General features: G+C 38.6%; 1 protein-coding gene across 6 annotated transcripts in view; it reads left to right on the forward strand.

Annotated features, from left to right (window-relative positions):
* Nucleotides 1-17,892, forward strand: part of LRRC4C (leucine rich repeat containing 4C) — a 1,251,478-nt gene that overhangs the window by 1,082,941 nt on the left and 150,645 nt on the right. Inside the window, exon 2 of one of the 6 annotated variants that reach the window (XM_066363061.1) lies at nucleotides 4,830-4,893. The exons of the other annotated variants lie outside the window; for them this stretch is intronic. The gene's annotated coding sequence lies outside the window, so the exon portion shown is untranslated. The remainder of the gene's footprint in view (nucleotides 1-4,829; nucleotides 4,894-17,892) is intronic. 6 annotated transcript variants of the gene reach the window in all.

A 17,892-nucleotide genomic window follows, 5' to 3' on the forward strand; every position in this document is an offset into this window, starting at 1 on the left:
AATACATTTTAATGCTTATTGGATGCTCTAATTGATAGCTGCTAATGGCAGACTGCAAGTTTTACAATGCACACTCCTCAGTGGTATTATTTAAAGAATATTGTTCACAAAAAAGAAGGTGCCCCTTGAAGTTGTGCTTTGCATAAGCTGCACAGTTTTATAAAATGGGCCTTTCTACTTGTGGATGACTATAGAAAAATGACAATAAATTTAAATTTGAGTATGGCCCAAATATGGAATCATGCAAAGAGAGAATAAAAAAATGATTTTCTTCGTAAAAGTGACTGCGTTAAAAAATTTGATGAGCTGCAGTTACTTTTCACAACATGTAAACTCCTGGCTTTATAAAACCAGCTGTCCATTTTCAGGAGGTGCTTCAGCTTCATGCTTCGGAAGGATGCTTCCTCCTTTGTTACATAAGAAATAGCAGAAGACACTGGATTAGGTGAAAGAAGGTACTATAAATGGTAAAGTACTGATTTGTTATGGTTTAATTTTATTCTTCAATCTCTGAATATAAATGCCTTGACTATGTTGAACATTTGTTTTCCTTTTAGACCTTTTAAATAAAGTTTTTCTTCTACTTTTAGATAAATTCATTCCAGTTTAGTGATTACCGTGCTTAATCTAATGTTAGCATTAGTAAACCAGAGAGCACTAATAGCAACGATTACACCGTGCTTTTTAAATGTAGCTATCCCTCTGTATCCTTTCAGCAACATCTCGGTCTCAGAACACCCAAAGCAACATTCCCTGATTACAACATCCCTCGTGATAAAGCACTGGGAACTGGGGAGGCTTGCAGGGAAGTTTTATTTAGAAGGGCCAGTGCTGAGTGTGGTCTCTGGTTCTTCACAAACTAAACTGCTGAGACAATATGGTTTCCTTGGCAGGGGTCCATTTGTTTCATTCCATCGATTTTAACCAAGTCACTGTAGGAGAATTTAGCCATTTGTTTGTATTTCTTTATTTGTTGCTCAGATAGGTATCTGTGATGGGTGGGGGAGGGAGTATGGGTTTAAGAGATTATAAAAGAGTGAGGTCTATTTTCTTATGATGACTAATGTTGACCTATAATTATTAAAATCAGTGGTTATTATATATGTGGCCTTGCTGAGAACAAGTTGATTGATTGATTAGTGGTGCTTTAATAGATTGACTATTGTCCACAGAGCTGATCTTCTATTTATTTATTTATTTTTGAGCTTAAGACACATTGTACTAAAAACTCATTCTCAGGGCACTTGATATGTTGCTTTTGAACCAATGATTTGATAATTATGTTGGAAAGTTAAGTAGCTAAAATACGTTTGTTTTTAAGAAAGTTTCATGACGCTTGAAAATGTAAAGATGTACCTCTCTTGAATGGCTTACAGTTGAATGTGAGCCAGCTCTCAGAATGTGCTGATTTTTACAACTTGGGGGGCGGAGGGAAGAGAGAGAGAGAGAGAGAGAGAGAGAGAGAGAGAGAGAAAGTAGAAAGAGAGAGAGCACAAGAGAGAAATTGCTGTGAGCCTGGCTGTTCTAATCTGGACGAGAATGCTTAGTGGGAGGACCTCTAGTGAGAATGGCCTCCGCAGGGACCAGAGCCGGTATGTGGGTGAATTCAATTAAGTGCATTATGGGGAGTGATCTGGGGAACTCCAGTGTCTTCTAACTGAAAAGGCAGAAAGTCAAAAGTCACCCTAAAAGAGTTAACATCGACACAGTGGTGTTCAGGAAGGCGAGAATAGGACTATGAAGGCTTTCTCTATAGTGTTTGAACGTTGCCATGGTGATAGTTTCCAGCAGAAGTTCTATGTTTTTCAATTTCCCAAAGCAGCCAGCAGCCTTTTCCCCTCTTCCCTCTCCTCTTCGCCTTCCCTGTTGCCCTCCCTGGGTCCCCCAGTCCTTAGTCCTTATCTCCCCATCCTTTTCCTCCTCCTCCTGTGTTCTTCCTTTTATTCTCACTTTCTTAACTTGTTCCCCGTTCAAAAACAAAAATATTCCAACTCCACTCGGTCACTTATAGGCCACAAGTGAGTCAGAGGTATAGCCTGCTATCCAGGTTTCTATTCCCCTGTCTGTTTATGTATTAAAGACCTAATTAGACGGAAGCTGTGGATTGAAGAAGGGTTGGGCTTTCCCTTGTTGGTAGGACACAGAACATATTATAATGGTTGGTGTTGTGGTGATATGTTAATTGGATCGCTCCAGGCAAGTGCAGAGCATCAGTCTCTGACAATTAGAAAGAACAATGACTTTACTATGAACGAGCCCCCTCTCTTAATCAGTGGAAGGATTAACATGCATTGCAGGTCCCTGGAAGGTTTCTGAAGACCCTGAGAGAGATCTGCAGTTGGAAATGCCCCCTGTCTCTTTAAGGCGGCTGCCTCTCGTTTAGCTTATTTTATTACTAAAGAGAGAGAAGTGAGGGGGCAAGGAGGGGCCTGGTTGGTGGGGAACCCTATAGAAGACCTGGGCCAAAGGATATATTGCAGGCGGTTGGGAAGAAATTTCTGCCTGGGTAATGCACGTGGCCAGTGAATTGTGAAATGGGTCTCATTAGAGCCTTTCATATCCCGGCATGTGCCAAAGTGCTTTGCCGGCACAGGGCCATCTCTTCAGGTCCAACTCTGCTGCTGTTTGCTGCAGCGAAGAAGGGACAGAGTCTCTGTCTGTGTTAAAGCCTTCACTCCCATCGCTCTCTGTCTACTGTTCATTGTAAGGCACCCCTGGGCCTCTCAGTCCGGCCAGGGATGAGGCACAACAGGGATGAGGTGTTTGTACAGAAGAAAGAGATAGGAAGGGTTTTGAGCATCATGGATTGGTTGGCAGCGGCCGGTGGGTCCTGAGACCCAAAGGTTCCTTCTCTTTTTCCCGGACATGGCATCCAGGCTGTCTCTAGGACTCCCTGCAAATACGCCTGGATACTTACCTTCAAGAAGGGATGGGCAGTTCAAAGCCAAATAAGTCATCAGTGTTATTAGATGAAGAGAAACTCTTTATTTTATGTTCTCAGATGTTAGGATTAAATTTTATCTCCCAATGTGTAACCCCATCAATTTTAATAAAAGTTGCTGTATGCTGGCAGAACACTATGTGCAGGTGCTTTGCATGTCTCTTATTTAGAACACCCAATGGTTCTACAAGGTGGACAATATAAAAATGTAGAAGCCAGATCGAGCTGAGCCCTGTCATTTCTTAAATCTGTGGCTTTGGATAATTTCACTTACTCTTTTGAATCTCAACTGTCTTATCTGCAACGGAGGAATACATATAGTACAGAACTGTGGTGAATTTATTATTGAAATAAAACACATAGAGCTTTTTAGCAGAATGCGCATGGAAAACACTCAAGCTATTATTTGTAAAAATATAAGAGGCATTTTCATACAACAGGATTATGAAATAATCACTAGAAAAGTGCCTCAGGCAGAATGAAGTTAAAAATAATTTAGGGCAGATTGTTTCATGGAAAGGGAAGAGAAAAAGCATTAGGAGATGAGTTTCTGAATTTGAAACGGTAGAGTTCCTGATGTGTTTCGTGTAAGTCCACAGCTTGGAAAACAGAATAGATAGGACCATTGGAATACACTTTGGTTCTAGTCATGTTAGATAGATGATGCTCATCCATCCATGTCAGAGTTTTCATGTGGGGCTGATCTCTCAGGCATTGTATCAGTTGTGGTGCCTTAGACTGGAAATAAGGGAACCAAATCTAACTAGGTTAAACAAAATAAAAGAAGAAAAAAAAGAAAAAGAAAATTTACTGACATGCGATTCTAATTTTCTGATATGTGGTTCCACAGTTCATGAAATTCAGGTGTGATTTTTATCCAGTTGTTAACAAGGTCAAAGGGATTTCTCCTCGACTTTCTGTAATTCTCCTGGCTTGCTGCTCCTTCATGGGCCATTTTCATTCTCAGGCTATTGTTTTGCATCCTCTCACCTGTCCACTAAAGAAAGATTCACATTTTCATCCCACTGTTCCCAGAGAGCATCTTGCAATCAAAGCTGATGGGCGAGGTGAGGCCATATGCTCACTCATGGATCAGAAACTGGCTTCAAAGGAATGGAGGTGATGTTCACATGCATCAGCACTCAGGGGCTCTTGTGAGACAATAAGAATTAGGTGCTGCGGAGGTAACCACAAATTAATGCCGCAGGTGGAAAGTGGGAAACATAAGTGATGTTTTAGATTGTAACTTGCTAGAAGGGTTAATTTTATTTTTACTTCTCTTTAATGCTCCCTTGCATTTAGGTATTGAAGTTTTAATAATCATCTGAGGAGTCTTGTTCTTCCTGCAAATCATCTGGCTGTAGCTATCAATTTTTCAAAGGAACACCTTGAGCTGCATTCATACTATTTTTGCATTGCTCTTCTCATCTCCTAGGAATAGGTTTTTGGTTTTGAAAGAGAATTTATAGGCTTTTGAGGAAGTTAGGACACACAAATATAAACAATACTCTTCAGTCAATGAAAACCCATTGGTAGAAGTTCTTGAAACTGTCTGGAACAATCATGCTGCTGGTCATCTGTACATCCCTTCCTGAACTCTCCATGCTGCCTAGCTGCCTAGCTGGGGATGGTGGTCCAGGGAATACGGCATCATGCCCTTTGCTTCTTCATAGTCAAAGTGGAAGATGCAAATGTTTATTAAGTAGATCTATTCAAAGAACAAGACTGCTCACTAAGTGCAAAAGCATGGAATGATCTTTTCTGCAACCTGTATACTGTATGTACCATAATGAGCACAGTATAGACACTTTATTCAACTATGTGTAGTGACGTGCTCCAAGTTAAGACTCAAATCAAGTTCATTTGCTTTTTGTACAATTTGTTACAGAGCAACAGCTGCTGGAAAGTTTAAACAATGAAGAAGACTGCCAATTTTCACCACCTGTGATATGGTAGGAACTGCATTGGGTTATTTGCATATTTAATCTCATGCCCTTACAAAAACTCCAATAATACTATGAAAAATATCAATCATAGGTGATGTTTATTGAGTGATTACTATATATGTAGACACTGTGCTACATGCTTTATCTTTGTGATAATATTGAGTCCACAAGGAATTAATCACTTTTGTTAAACATGAAGAGAGGGAAGCTTAGAAAGGTTAGGTGACTTACCCATGTCTCAGAGTGAATAAATGCCAGAACTCCACTGGGAACTGGTCCACTCTGTGGTTTTTATACTGTGCTGTGCTGTCTCTCACATGAGACTATTAAAAAAAAAAAGCACTTAAAGTTTTTTTTAAATTTAAAGAAATCAAAACACCAAAGATATGAAATTCTTTCCTAACCTCACTAGCTTTTTAATTATTCTTTCCTTTTCTCCTCTTTTTCCCAGCTTCTCCAGCTTTTGATAACCACTCAGAGCAGTTTTCAGCTTCTAGTGTAGCCTAGGGCAGCTGCCCAAATACAGCTCCAGATATTTGAAAGTGAAACTTTTCTGCACCACTTATTTTAAATATTTTTGAGGTCACCAGAAATAAACCACAAGAGTGTTTTGGGAGGCCTTGTGCGTCATAGGGAGTGTGGAGAAACATTTCATACCCCAGTGGTTTCCTGGCAACTGAACTTTCAACACCTCTGTAGTAGTGGGCAGGCCTTCTTCTTTAAGATGTAATGATGCCTGTAGTCCCAGGCGCAGCTGTCTAAGGCACTTACTTCTTGTCTTGGTTGTAACCATCAGAAGATAGCCTCCTTTGTAAGTAGAAAAGGGGCATTGGGCCTTTTCTTCCATTGCTCCTAAGACTCTCCTCTTCCCTACCAGGATGTTATGTGGGAGAGGCAGAAGGGATGGGAGCTCTCAGACACTGTTTTTGCTGCCTTTCCCAAGAAGCTACTAAACAAAATTGCTGTTCTCAGCTCATCCAGGCATTGGGCCAAATAGGAGGCAATGCCCCAAATCAATTTCCTTATTTCTTCAGCGTATCACCCTTTCTTTTACTTAGGAGACAGGCATGGCAGGGGTGGGAAAAACAGGCACACCACACTACATTTGCAGGATCTGTGAACATCAAACACTTGCTCATGTGTGTGCACGTGTAAATACATATGTACACACAGACATGAGCCCCACTAGCTTACCTCAGTGTCCTGAATCCCCCATGACTTCTGACGGGCCTTATAGACACCTACCATTTATCTTTCTCTACAACTCGAGATGCAAAGAGAAAGAACTGCAGACTGGGGCAATAAACTCTGGATTCAGGGCACAGTTTGACAGCTGAGAATTCATATTGCCTACTCTACATGTGATACAACATCTTGTGTTCAAAAAGTAAAATGTAACTTTAATATCAGTTGAGGCTTTTTATCCTGCTAGTCTAAGGCTTTCAAATAACAAACTGAAGAAGCTTGGTGCTGCTCACTATTTTATACTATCAGAACTACAGTTTCCTGTCCCTTGGGGCAGGCAAGGCAGAACAGCTTCTTGCTCAGTGGTAGTCAGCCTGGTCCCTACCGCCCACTAGTGGGCGTTCCAGCTTTCATGGTGGGCGGTAGCGGAGCAACCAAAGTATAAATAAAAAGATAGATTTAACTATAGTAAGTTATTCTATAAAGATTTATTCTGCCAAACTTAGTGAAAATCTGACATAAAGTACTTGGTAAGTAATTATTATTATATGCTTTAACTTGCTATAACTCTGCTTTATAAATTTGATAAAGTAAAGTTACTTTCCTACTTTATAAATCACCATGACAGTGGAACCGGTGGGCAGTTAGAAAATTTTACTACTAACAGAGATACAAAAGTGGGCGGTAGGTATGAAAAGGTTGACTACCCCTGCTGTAGAGCGTTTCTAGGTTGTGCAACTTTTCTACCCTAATTCAAGCTTTTAGCACTTCCAGGGTCCAGATAACTATAATCACACCCTGATTTGCCCTCTCCTTCCAGTCTATCTTAGTCACCACTCATTTATCTCTCGGAGGCACTGTTTCTGTGCTGGTGAGTCCTCCCTGGGTGGCTGGATGCTGGACCCTGAAATCTGGCACCCCTCTGGAGGGCCGTCATATCTCAGCTCTTCTCTCAATTCCCGTGAGTGTTTCTGGGCCATGCCATGCGGTTCTCCATGTCCTATGTCTTGCTCTGTGTGGGTAGTTGTTCTCTCTGCCCATTGTCTGATTCTTCACATAGAGTGAAGGCTCCCTGAGGGCAAGCCCTTGACGTTCAAGCGCCTGTGCTCTCCTCCGTGCATTCAGCACAGGAGATGATGCCCTGTGTTTGCTTCGTAATGGAAAACACAAGGTTTTACTTTACAAGCTTCCAACTGCTGATCCTTTTGTTTTTAAAGTATTCTTTGTTTTTATTTAGATTTTAATGAATTCTTTTTTTTTTTTTTTTAACAGAAGGCCTCATTGAGCCTACTTGTAACCTTTTCCATCGGGATGCCTACCTTACAGGGTGCCATCTTTGAAATAAAAAAAATAGCTCTCTTGTTTTGCTAGGTTTTGCTGAGTTTTAGGCCCCTTTAGAGAGCTCCTTGCTATTTGAAGACCAGTAATTCGGAGCACCATGTTTCTTCTGGCTGTCGGCTTAGCAGGGATGTGGCGTTCCTTAGTCAAAGTGATGTGCTTCTGTGGATGAAGGCTTTGTCTTCCTCACAGAGCTACCTGCACCTGTGTCCTGTAGTGCTGACATGACCGGTTCATTTCTCAGGAATTCCCAAGGGACATGCCTGCTCATGGGTGCCAGCATGTCTTTTTCCAACTTCTTGGTCTGTGAAAGTTAAAAAGACCATAATGAAGCTGTTACTCTTAATGTTTTAAATCTCCTGCTCCTATTTGCATATTATTCTAAAAGGTAATGTTGGTTCCTGAAGCTAATCCACAAAATGGGCTGGTGTCCTGATGAGGTTTGCCATAATAAATAGAGGAAACAAAGCAAAATGCTTAGAGTTTCTCACAGAATTGAATTTATATGATTAAGAAACTTTAGTTTTATATTTTGCTTGTATTTTATTAGGGTCAAAATGTGCTTTTTGCAAAGGTGAACAATAATGTTGGTGTGTAGTATTTTAAAGAATTTTCTATTAATGTAATTACTTGGTAGGGTACTTTATACACACACATGTATACATGCAGGGTGGGCAAAAGTCAGTGTACAGTTGTGAGCACACTCAACAGTTTACTCTTGTATTATTATTTATTAATTACTGTATTAACTGCCATGTGAACAACTATAAACCCTCTTTGCCTACCCCTGTATATATATATATATTTATATATCTGTGTCTACACAAGTACCTGCTTTCCCTGTCCCTGTCCCCCCTGTGTACACACACACACACACACACACACACACACACAGGTTTATGACAAATGACTGCCATGTAGGTCATGCACTTTAATTGTTCAGTAGTCCAGCACTGTCCTAAGCTATAACTGTTAGAGCCCTGAAGAAACCTTGAACTGGTGAGAAAGATGGAAATGTGAGCCCACATCCTGATAGCTTCCTCAGCAGCAGCCTTGTAATGGCCCTTTCTCCCCGCTGAATGCCATTGTCCTGGGTAACATCCCAGTGCTGACCTTTGGCTGTAGAACCCAAGCAAATTACCTCCCTTCTGTATCTGTACAATGAAAAGTTTGACTTGGAAGCTCGGCTGTGTTGTTTTTTCTTTTTGGCTCTCTCTTGCTACAGTCTAAGGCATTTTATAGAACTATTTGCAAGTAACAGGGTGATCTGTATCAGAGAAGTAGAAATTCATTTTTCGTGTTCCCCTTCTCAGATCATCTGGATGGCTTATTTTCTTTCCCCCCATCTCCTTGCCCTCCTCTCTCACTTTTTTCATCATGCTTATCAAACTTATTTCTTTCCTCTCCTGTCTCTATCTAGCCAAGTCCTTCTCCACATTAGAGTTCACTCTGTGTGTGTGTGTGTGTGTGTGTGTGTGCGCGCGCGCACGCGTGCGTGTGGGGCTATTCCGCAGGGTAAGCACTTCATTTCAGATTTGCTGCCACTAATTAACTACAAAATTAAGTAGGTGAATTCATTGAATCAGCACTTGGTTTGAAGTTTATATTAACTCATTAAAAAAGAAGCCCTGGATGTGGCCAGAGGCTTGACGGGAATCTTTCCCTCCCCCCAAAACCTCCTTTGACTTCCCACACTAACTACTATCTTTACTATCTTGCTGTTTCTCAGAAGTATTCATGTGCCTGGGCAGCAGCCAAATGACCCACCGAAGCTGCATCAGACAGGAATTCCATTCTTTGTGACTATAGAAAGAATCATGTCTTTGTTCTTTTCTTTTTTCCCAGCTTACTGGCCAGGACTTCAGTCCTGCTTTTGATATACCTGGGAGAATTCCCTCTGAGCATCTACTGATATTTCAGTGAGATCTATTCTATGTCAGATGCCTGAATAACCCTGCCCAACTGCCTCCAGTTCTATGAGGAAAGTAGGTCTGCATACCTGGTTGAAATGTTTTCCTCATTTTCATCAGAAAGAACTTACATAAGAGGATGTGAATAGGGTTCCATATACCAACAAGTAGTTTTCAGGAAAAATATTGACTTTAAATCTATTCTTGTTTCTGTTTGTAATAATTGTATTTTGTTTCATTCTTCTTTACTTTACCATATAATAACCACAAGTGAATGACAGGTATGGTGGCCATTTGTCACATAATTGTGTTTACCTTTTTGTGTGTGACATTTTTGCCATTTATATAGGGATTCCTGGCTTTTCTCAAATCCTTACAAATAGCATCTAGCTGATAAAGTATGTTTTATGACAGAATAGAGAGGAACATGGTTTATAAAATACTAGCATCCATTGTGAAAGAAGCATTTCTTGGAGCCCATTCAAGCAGTTCAGTTACTTGTCTAAAGCAATTACATTAAAAGAAAAATGGACTAAATATATGATTTTCAATACCTTCTGTACCTCATGCCCCTCTTAAGTCCTGAACCACATGTCTTTCCTTTAAGACAGTTCATTTTCTTTGTTTCATGTATTAAACTGTACACTCTGATTGCTATCATAAAATGACCTTATGTTCCTTTGCAGCAGTAGGAGTGGTCTATTGTCCCATCACCATCACTTCATATACACATCTGCCCTGGCACTGATCACATCATTACTAATGATATGTTTATTATCTATCTTCCCCACATCATTCCGAGCTTTTTCTATGTAGGGTGGCAGCTTTATTCATCTTTCTGTACCTCTGTGATACATAGTAGGCACTCTGCCAATGTGGAAAGAAAAACAAATGAAATGGTGAACACTTACATCTTTTAAATTGTTTAAAACAGGGGTCCCCAAACTACAGCCTGCGGGCCACATGTGGCCCCCTGAGGCCATCTATCCGGCCCCCGCTGCACTTCAGAAGAGGCACCTCTTTCATTGGTGGTCAGTGAGAGGAGCCTAATTCCTATTGAAATACTGGTCAGTTTGTTGATTTAAATTTACTTGGTCTTTATTTTAAATATTGTATCTGTTCCCGTTTTGTTTTTGTTTTTTACTTCAAAATAAGATATGTGCAGTGTGCATAGGGATTTATTCATAGTTTGTTTTTTTTTATAGTCTGGCCCTCCAACGGTCTGAGGGACAGTGAACTGGCCCCCTGTGTAAAAAGTTTGGGGACCCCTGGTTTAAAACAAGATGCAATTCCTGTAGCAATAATACAGTTTGTGTTTGAGTGAAGGTTTTTTGTTTTTTGGGTTTTTTTTTGCAAAATTCAAGTTATCTTTTGCAAAAAACAATTCACCATATTGTGAATTATTATGTGTAGTAGTGCTATTAAATTTATTCTATTCCTTGGTATTTTAAGACCCAGCTTTGGGTTCTAGAACATGTACAAAGCATGGTTTTAAAAATGAAATGGAATCACTGTAACTCCAGGAACCGGTTTCAACCAAGTGAGATTTCAACCTGAAATCTTCAGTTACTTAAGGAAAAAACATTCTTTTCCGAAAATACTCAGCAAGCTCTACTTTTTCAGAGTACAACTACAGTCGTCCCTCACCATATCGCGGGTCACGTTTCATGGTCTCACTGTGTCGCAGATTTTTAAGTTGTATATATCTTAATTTTGTATCATGGATTCTTTTGCTATATCATGGAATTTTTGTGGTATATAAGTATTTTTATATATTTATTATTTTAATTATTATTGCCATATAATAAGCAAAATAAGTGTAGTAACAGTTAATAACAGTAGGGGAGAGGTTTGTAAGAGTGTAGGGAGGGTTTATAAAGCCTTAAAATATATATAAATAGTAAGATAAATATAAGGTCGCTCCTTCTCGGATTTTCACCTATCGCAGGGGGTTCTGGAACCTAACCCCTGCGATAGGAGAGGGACCACTGTGTTTTCTTTTGTAAACATATTCTGAGAGAGATAGAAAGAGAAAGAGAGTGAAAACCTAAGGCTACATGGCTTGTTTTAGGCGGACCAAATTAAGTTGATAATTGTTCATTCCCTTTTAGCATCCTATAGTATAAATATAAACATACAAGTTTTCCCTAATATTTTACATTCTAATTCAGAAAAGCTCCCGTTTAATAATAACTAAAATGCGTATGTGTGTATGTGTATATACATATATTTACACCTATATACATATACACATACATGTACATTTGTATATGTTAATATGTATGTATTTTTCCACAGATATACAGTTATATTTCTTGGTAGATGATAATTTAGAAGTCTGTATTCTACTTCTGGTGTTGTGCTGTACAAGATGTTTTAATGTAACAGTATTATGCATGTTATTAAAACATAAATAAAATGTGGGAGCCATGGCTGGATACCTCGGTTGCTTAGAGAGCATCATCGCAAAGTGCAGAGGTTGCTCGTTCAATCCCTAATCAGGGTACCTACAGGAGCAGGTCTGTGTTCCTCTCTCTCTCTCTCTCTCTCTCTCTCTCTCTCTCTCTTGTTCTTTTGCTCTCTCTCTGCCTCCCTTTCTTTCTCTCTAAAATCAATAAATAAAAAACATTAAAAAGTGAAGATATTTTTAAAAATTAAAAATAAATAGAATGTGAAAGATTAGAGGGTATTAATGTATTATTTTACACTTGTACAACCAATTTATTTTATCATTAAAAGAAGGATGTAGTTGTAGTTAGAATTAAGTTGCATATAATCATTGCTCCTTCAATAATTCGTAAAAGAAAATATTTTAAAATTGCAGTCCTTTGAAAGCCAGATACTATTATCTTAACTCTTTCTAATGAGGAGGATAGTCCAAATAAAAAGTTAAAAGTTAAACAAAATAAAAACGTGGTATAGAAATGTTCACATTGCTTTCCATTCAAGAACTTGCTGCTAAATTTTAGCTCCTGACATCTTTCTACAGTTTGGCTCTGATAATTAATTAAAGTAAAATAGAGTTTTACAAAGTACTGTTGAGTACGTTGGCCAATTTTGCTATAATTATAGACTCAAGGGAAATGTTTGCATTCCATAAAGATCTTTGTCTGAGATTAGAGAAGTTAGTATACAGATGATCAATTTTGAGTCAAGGAATTAAATCTGCACACACACAACTCTTTTTAAAAGACAAATTATCATTCAGGAATCCTTTTTTCCCTTTGAAGCTGTAATGTATTTGGTGTATTTTTAGTGACAGCAAAAGAGAATGAATCATATAACACTCTGTTCATGAAATCTGAATAATTTAATTAATGCTTTTATGATAAGACTTGCTTTTCTCCAAGATGAGTTTTGGTTGAGACTTTGAATCAAAGAAAGATGTTTCATTGACATTATGATTACCTACTAGCAACTATATTATTATTATTATTATTATTATTATTATTATTACTAGATACACTAATAGTTAGACAAGACTGGAAGCAATTGTTTTTTCTCTTTGGGTCTTATTTACTTTGCAAATGTAATAAAAACTATGGAACTTTTACCCTTCCTCCTCTTCACATGCAATTTTTAATAATCTCAGGGAGTTCACAGAATCACTTCAATGGATCTTGGTTCAAAATTAGGTGGTTCATGCCCTGACAGGACAGGTCAGTTTGTAGAGCATCTGCCTGAAATTCAGAGGTTGCCGGTTCAATCCCCGGTCAGGGCACACATAGGAACAGATTGATGTTCTGTCTCTCTCTTCTCCCCTTCCTCTCTCTCTAAAATCAATAAAATAAGCATTCAAAAAATTATTTAAAAAAATAGGTGATTCTTGGAATGGATTTCCACGGATCATATGCAAAGCCACAACTCATAACAATCTTATACATTTATCATAGGCTTTGATTTTTTTAATTAGTCATGGATGTACCAAGAAAAACTTGAGTCCATTATGTTTCCAGAGAGTCATTTTATCTTGTTCCTTGAGTGTACAAAATTGAATTGACAGTATGCCGTACTATGTGGATAAATAATTTTTGTTGTTTGCTTTTATTTTTTTCTTTGGGGCATTCTGGAAAATGTTAACTGTAAAACAGCTACCACATAGCTTTTTTTCTCATGGAAATCCCAAAGTATTTTCTCATCATAGGTTCCATTTCTTTTTTTCATGAAACTTCTGTTTCTCTCAACTTCCTGGAACTCCTGAGTTTATCTGTGTTAGTTTATCTTCATTTTTGAGGAGGTCCATTATAACGTGCAAACATGGATCAATGTGTCATGCTAAGTTTTTTTATTGACATTTTATAACAATGAACTTTAGATATAATCTTTCAGAATAGGATTTAATGCTAGCCTGACAGGAATTATATTAATAACTAAATGAGTTCAGAGATAAAGCAAGTGGCCTGCACACTGTGGTTCATTCCTAATTTGTCAATCAAATAGGACTCAGTAAAATAAAATGCTCTCCTGTGATTTCCTGGATGTGGAATGCAGTTATGAATGAATCCATGGATATCCACAATGACATCCATATGTGTCAATATGTGTCAACCACAAAACTCCTTCCCTGAGAGATCTTCATGTTCTTTCATCCACACTGACAGGTTGGAGTCTATTATCTAGAGTTGATGGAAGTGAAGAATGAAAGTGTCATCCCCCAATGAGGAGTTTAGAGTTGAGAGAAATATTGGTTTAGTTGCTTGAGGAGGCAGGGTCAATCCCAAATTCACATTCATTGAAGCAGTTTAAGCCAGATCCAGGACCTGAGCCTATCTGACCTGAAATGCCAGCTGTGTGATATGGTAGCCACTACCAGTACATGCTGGTTATGAAATCCTGTCCATTACAAAGATCTTTAGGGTTCGTAAGGGAAGGCATTTAACTTTTATTCACAACCTTTGTGTTCTGTCATTTACGGGAAGTCACTTAACCCGTCTGAAGCTCTCTTTTCTGATCTGTAAAATGCAGCTTCTCTGCTGTCTCTCCCATACTTTGTGTTACTGAAAGGCTGGAGACAGATGGCGAAGCAGAGGAAACTACAGATTTTTTACACGTGGCAGGCTTAGGGTTTATAGTCTGCTGAAAAGGAAAAGGTCCCCTGGGGACTGATTTTGAAATGGCAGGCTAGTTGCTTTTCCTTAGGCAGGATGTGTGTGTGTGTGTGTGTGTGTGTGTGTGTGTGTGTGTGTGTGTGTGTGTGTGTATGGGTTGAATTGAGTGTGGGGATAATGATGAAAATTATTTCGGGATACTCAAAGTGCATCCAACCCTTTAGTGTATGAAAGCCTCTTAGAATTTTTAAAAAGGCTGCTCAAATTGAGGGTTTGCAGCTCTGTGGCAACACCTGGCTTATAGTAGATGCTCCAAGGTCATTACTCTCAGCCTTTTCCCAGTAGCCACCTTATTGAGCAAGGAAAAATAGAAAAAGCATCAGAGATGGCTTATCCAGATTGTTTGTATACACCACTGTGATCAAAATCACCAGATACGCATGATAACTCCCAACTTTGTTCTGCCTTTAAACAGTCAATGATCTTGTTAGTTGCAGCTGTAGACCCTGTGGTAGCGGAAATCTTTGTTTATTGAGTTTCTAGCTTCCAATCAACTGTGCAAGGAGCAACTGTGTGAAAATAAAAGTCAATGGCCCCCTCTTTCTCTCTTTACCTCGGCCTCATCATGAGAAGAATTAGGTTCTTAAGTTTGTTGAAAAAGTGGACTAAAATAGAAGAGAGTCTTTCCGCTGTTTAAAAAAGGAAAAGAAACTGTGCGCATTATGGCCTGCATTTTATCCAACAGAAGTTATATTTGGGCGTCTTGCTTCCTCTCCCCCAAGTGCATCGGAATCCGACTGTATTTGTAGAGACTTCTATAAAGAAGTAGTTGACTTAAAATGAGATCTTTAGGATGCACCCTAATCGAAACTGACTGGTAAACTTAGAAAAAGAAAAAAAATTGAACGCAGATACACAGGCTCAAAGATGAAAGTCTGTGATAAAGCAATGAGAAGGTGGCCATCACCACCTTAAGGAGAGAGATCATCTCAGAAGAAGACAAACTTACAGACTGGTGGATCTTGGACTTCTAGCCTGCAGAACTGTGAGAAAACAAATTTCTGTTGTTTATATGTTGCCTAGACGGCACTATTTTGTTATGGCAGCCCGAGATGATGGTGTTTTCCTTAACTGGAATGGAAAGTCAAGGCTATAATAATGGAGGAAGTGGTCTTATGTCTGTACACACCTAAAGGAATGCATTCTCTCATCTTTACCTCCAGCAAGCAGGCAGAGACCATAGGTGTAGCAGCTCACTAGAACAGGAGGTAGGGGACACAAGAATTGCTCTTTTAGGAGAAACCTTGGATTAACCCCAGAAGCCCCTCATGTGGGTTAGTTTCATGTCTTGGGAAGTATGAGATCCTCCCATTTTTCAGAAGAGAATTTAAGAAGGAATTCCAAGTTTTAAAAGAGAATTTATTAGAATTTATTCCAGGGTCTGCTTCATATACAGTATTGCCTTAGACCTTCTTCTGACTTCCTAAGTAAGACTTGCTGTTTGGGGATTATTGTTAGTCCTGGAATGAGGCAAGGATAAGAAATATACAGCCTTTGGAACACACAAAACTAAGGCTTTCTATCAGTAGCCTATTCAACATTACAACTTTAGTATTTACTGTGTAGTATTCAATAAAACAGATCTCAGGTTAAATAAAGGAGAAAGGAAAAGGAGACTTTTGTTTGGTTGGTTTTGTTGGCATTGCAGGGCAGTGATGATATTCAGTTTGGAGTGTTCTGGTGAGATTTATAAGAGCAAGATTGAGGTAAGATAGACTTCGAATTTTGTCATGGTTATATGCTATCATTGCAAGCTCCTTTAGAACTTATATTTCCTAAATATTGCTTTCATCACCATCAATAAAGATAATAGCAAATAGGCACAACCATAATAGTCACTGTAAATAGATGTAAGAATAAAACCCACTTCATTCTGTTATCATTAAGTAAAAAAGGGTATGCACCTAGTCTACTCTTTGGCACATAGAAAGAAATCGATATGTTTGCTACTATTATTCTTTACAATATATACTTTCAACACTTCTGTGTAGCGGACCGCTTTTAGGCTAAACAGACATATCATGTTGACTTGACTGCGAGGCACCATTGCTACTGCCTCTTATTATGAGAAATACCATGTTTGTAGCATGAGAAGTACAGCTGGGATGAGACTCCGAAAACTTCCTAGGATAGCAGCATCAGCTGTAGATTTTAAATAAATTCAAAATAATCTTATTTGAGGCCTGTAAGCTAAGCTAAGCTTCTCTCTAAAACACAAAAATTTAAGTACCAATATTAGCTTTATCCTTCAGAAGGTAAACACTGAAAAGTACTGAATTCAAAACAGCTTTATAGGGGTTAAAAACAATAGGGCTTGGTACAAAAAGACACTTAAGTGATTTGCCCTAGAGTCTCTAGGCCAGAGGTTTCCAGTCCCTGTGGTGTGTCAGGATAAGTTATCGATACAGAGCTTCACCTGCTGACTCAGACTCGGTGGGAATGGGACCTGCATATGAGCGTGTTTCCAAAAGCTCCAGGAGTGATTGTGAAGTCCATACAGTCTGTGTTGATGATCATGATTCTAAACAGACTCTCCAGATGAGTCCCAAAGGGTCATGTGTTAATAACCATATTTTCTAACGATCCCTTCGCCAATGCTGCAGTTTGATGTTGTATGATATAAATTCGAATCCAGTCTCTGAAAATTGTGAGGTTTTTCTAAAGGATATTTATTGATTTTTAAAATATCTCTCTATGTTCTCTTTTTAAAACTATATAATGCTGTAAGATGATATAATTTCATAGTGAATTTCAAAGCTCCATATAAAACTATAAAAATATAAAACCTCATGCAACATTTTCCTAGTACAAACTTAGAGAAACAAAAGCAGTTCACTTTCTACACAATTTAAGAAACATCATGATTTTTTATTTTTTGGATTGAAAGTCTGTGATGCATCATGAACCCATTACCCCTTTATAACTCACTTTGAAGTGTCTTTGGCTGGAATAGTTGATGATATTAGTTTCTCATTATAAAAAGTCATGTACTGTACTGGGAGCTTTGACAAGTTACTACCAAGAAGAAAGCACTCGTGTTCAAAGGACCTCTCTTTCTGGTAAGATGGGACTTAGCATAAGACTCTACCCTCTCTCAGGAAGGTAGTTTTGCTCTCTCATGTATAGTATGGAAAATTCATGATACACAAGGGTTACAGGGTCTTTTGCTGTGTAGGAAGCTCCATGTCATTTTCTTAAAAGATTGAATTTCTCCTCCTTCCATTGGCTTGCTGTCCATATATTATATGATCTCCAGATGGAAGAGGAACAGGAAAATCAATGAAAAATTGACATAGGGAGTTTATGGAGCAGAAAGCTAACAATTATGGAAAGTCCAATATGTTGCTGGAGATAGTAGGGTATCTATCGCACTTTATAGCATACAAACCTAGAAATTTTTCTGACATTCAGTCTATATTTCCCTACTTGCCTTTTAGTTTACAATTCTGTTCCTGTTTAAAGAT

The sequence above is a fragment of the Saccopteryx leptura genome, chromosome 1 (assembly GCF_036850995.1).
Source record: "Saccopteryx leptura isolate mSacLep1 chromosome 1, mSacLep1_pri_phased_curated, whole genome shotgun sequence".
NCBI lineage: Eukaryota > Metazoa > Chordata > Mammalia > Chiroptera > Emballonuridae > Saccopteryx > Saccopteryx leptura.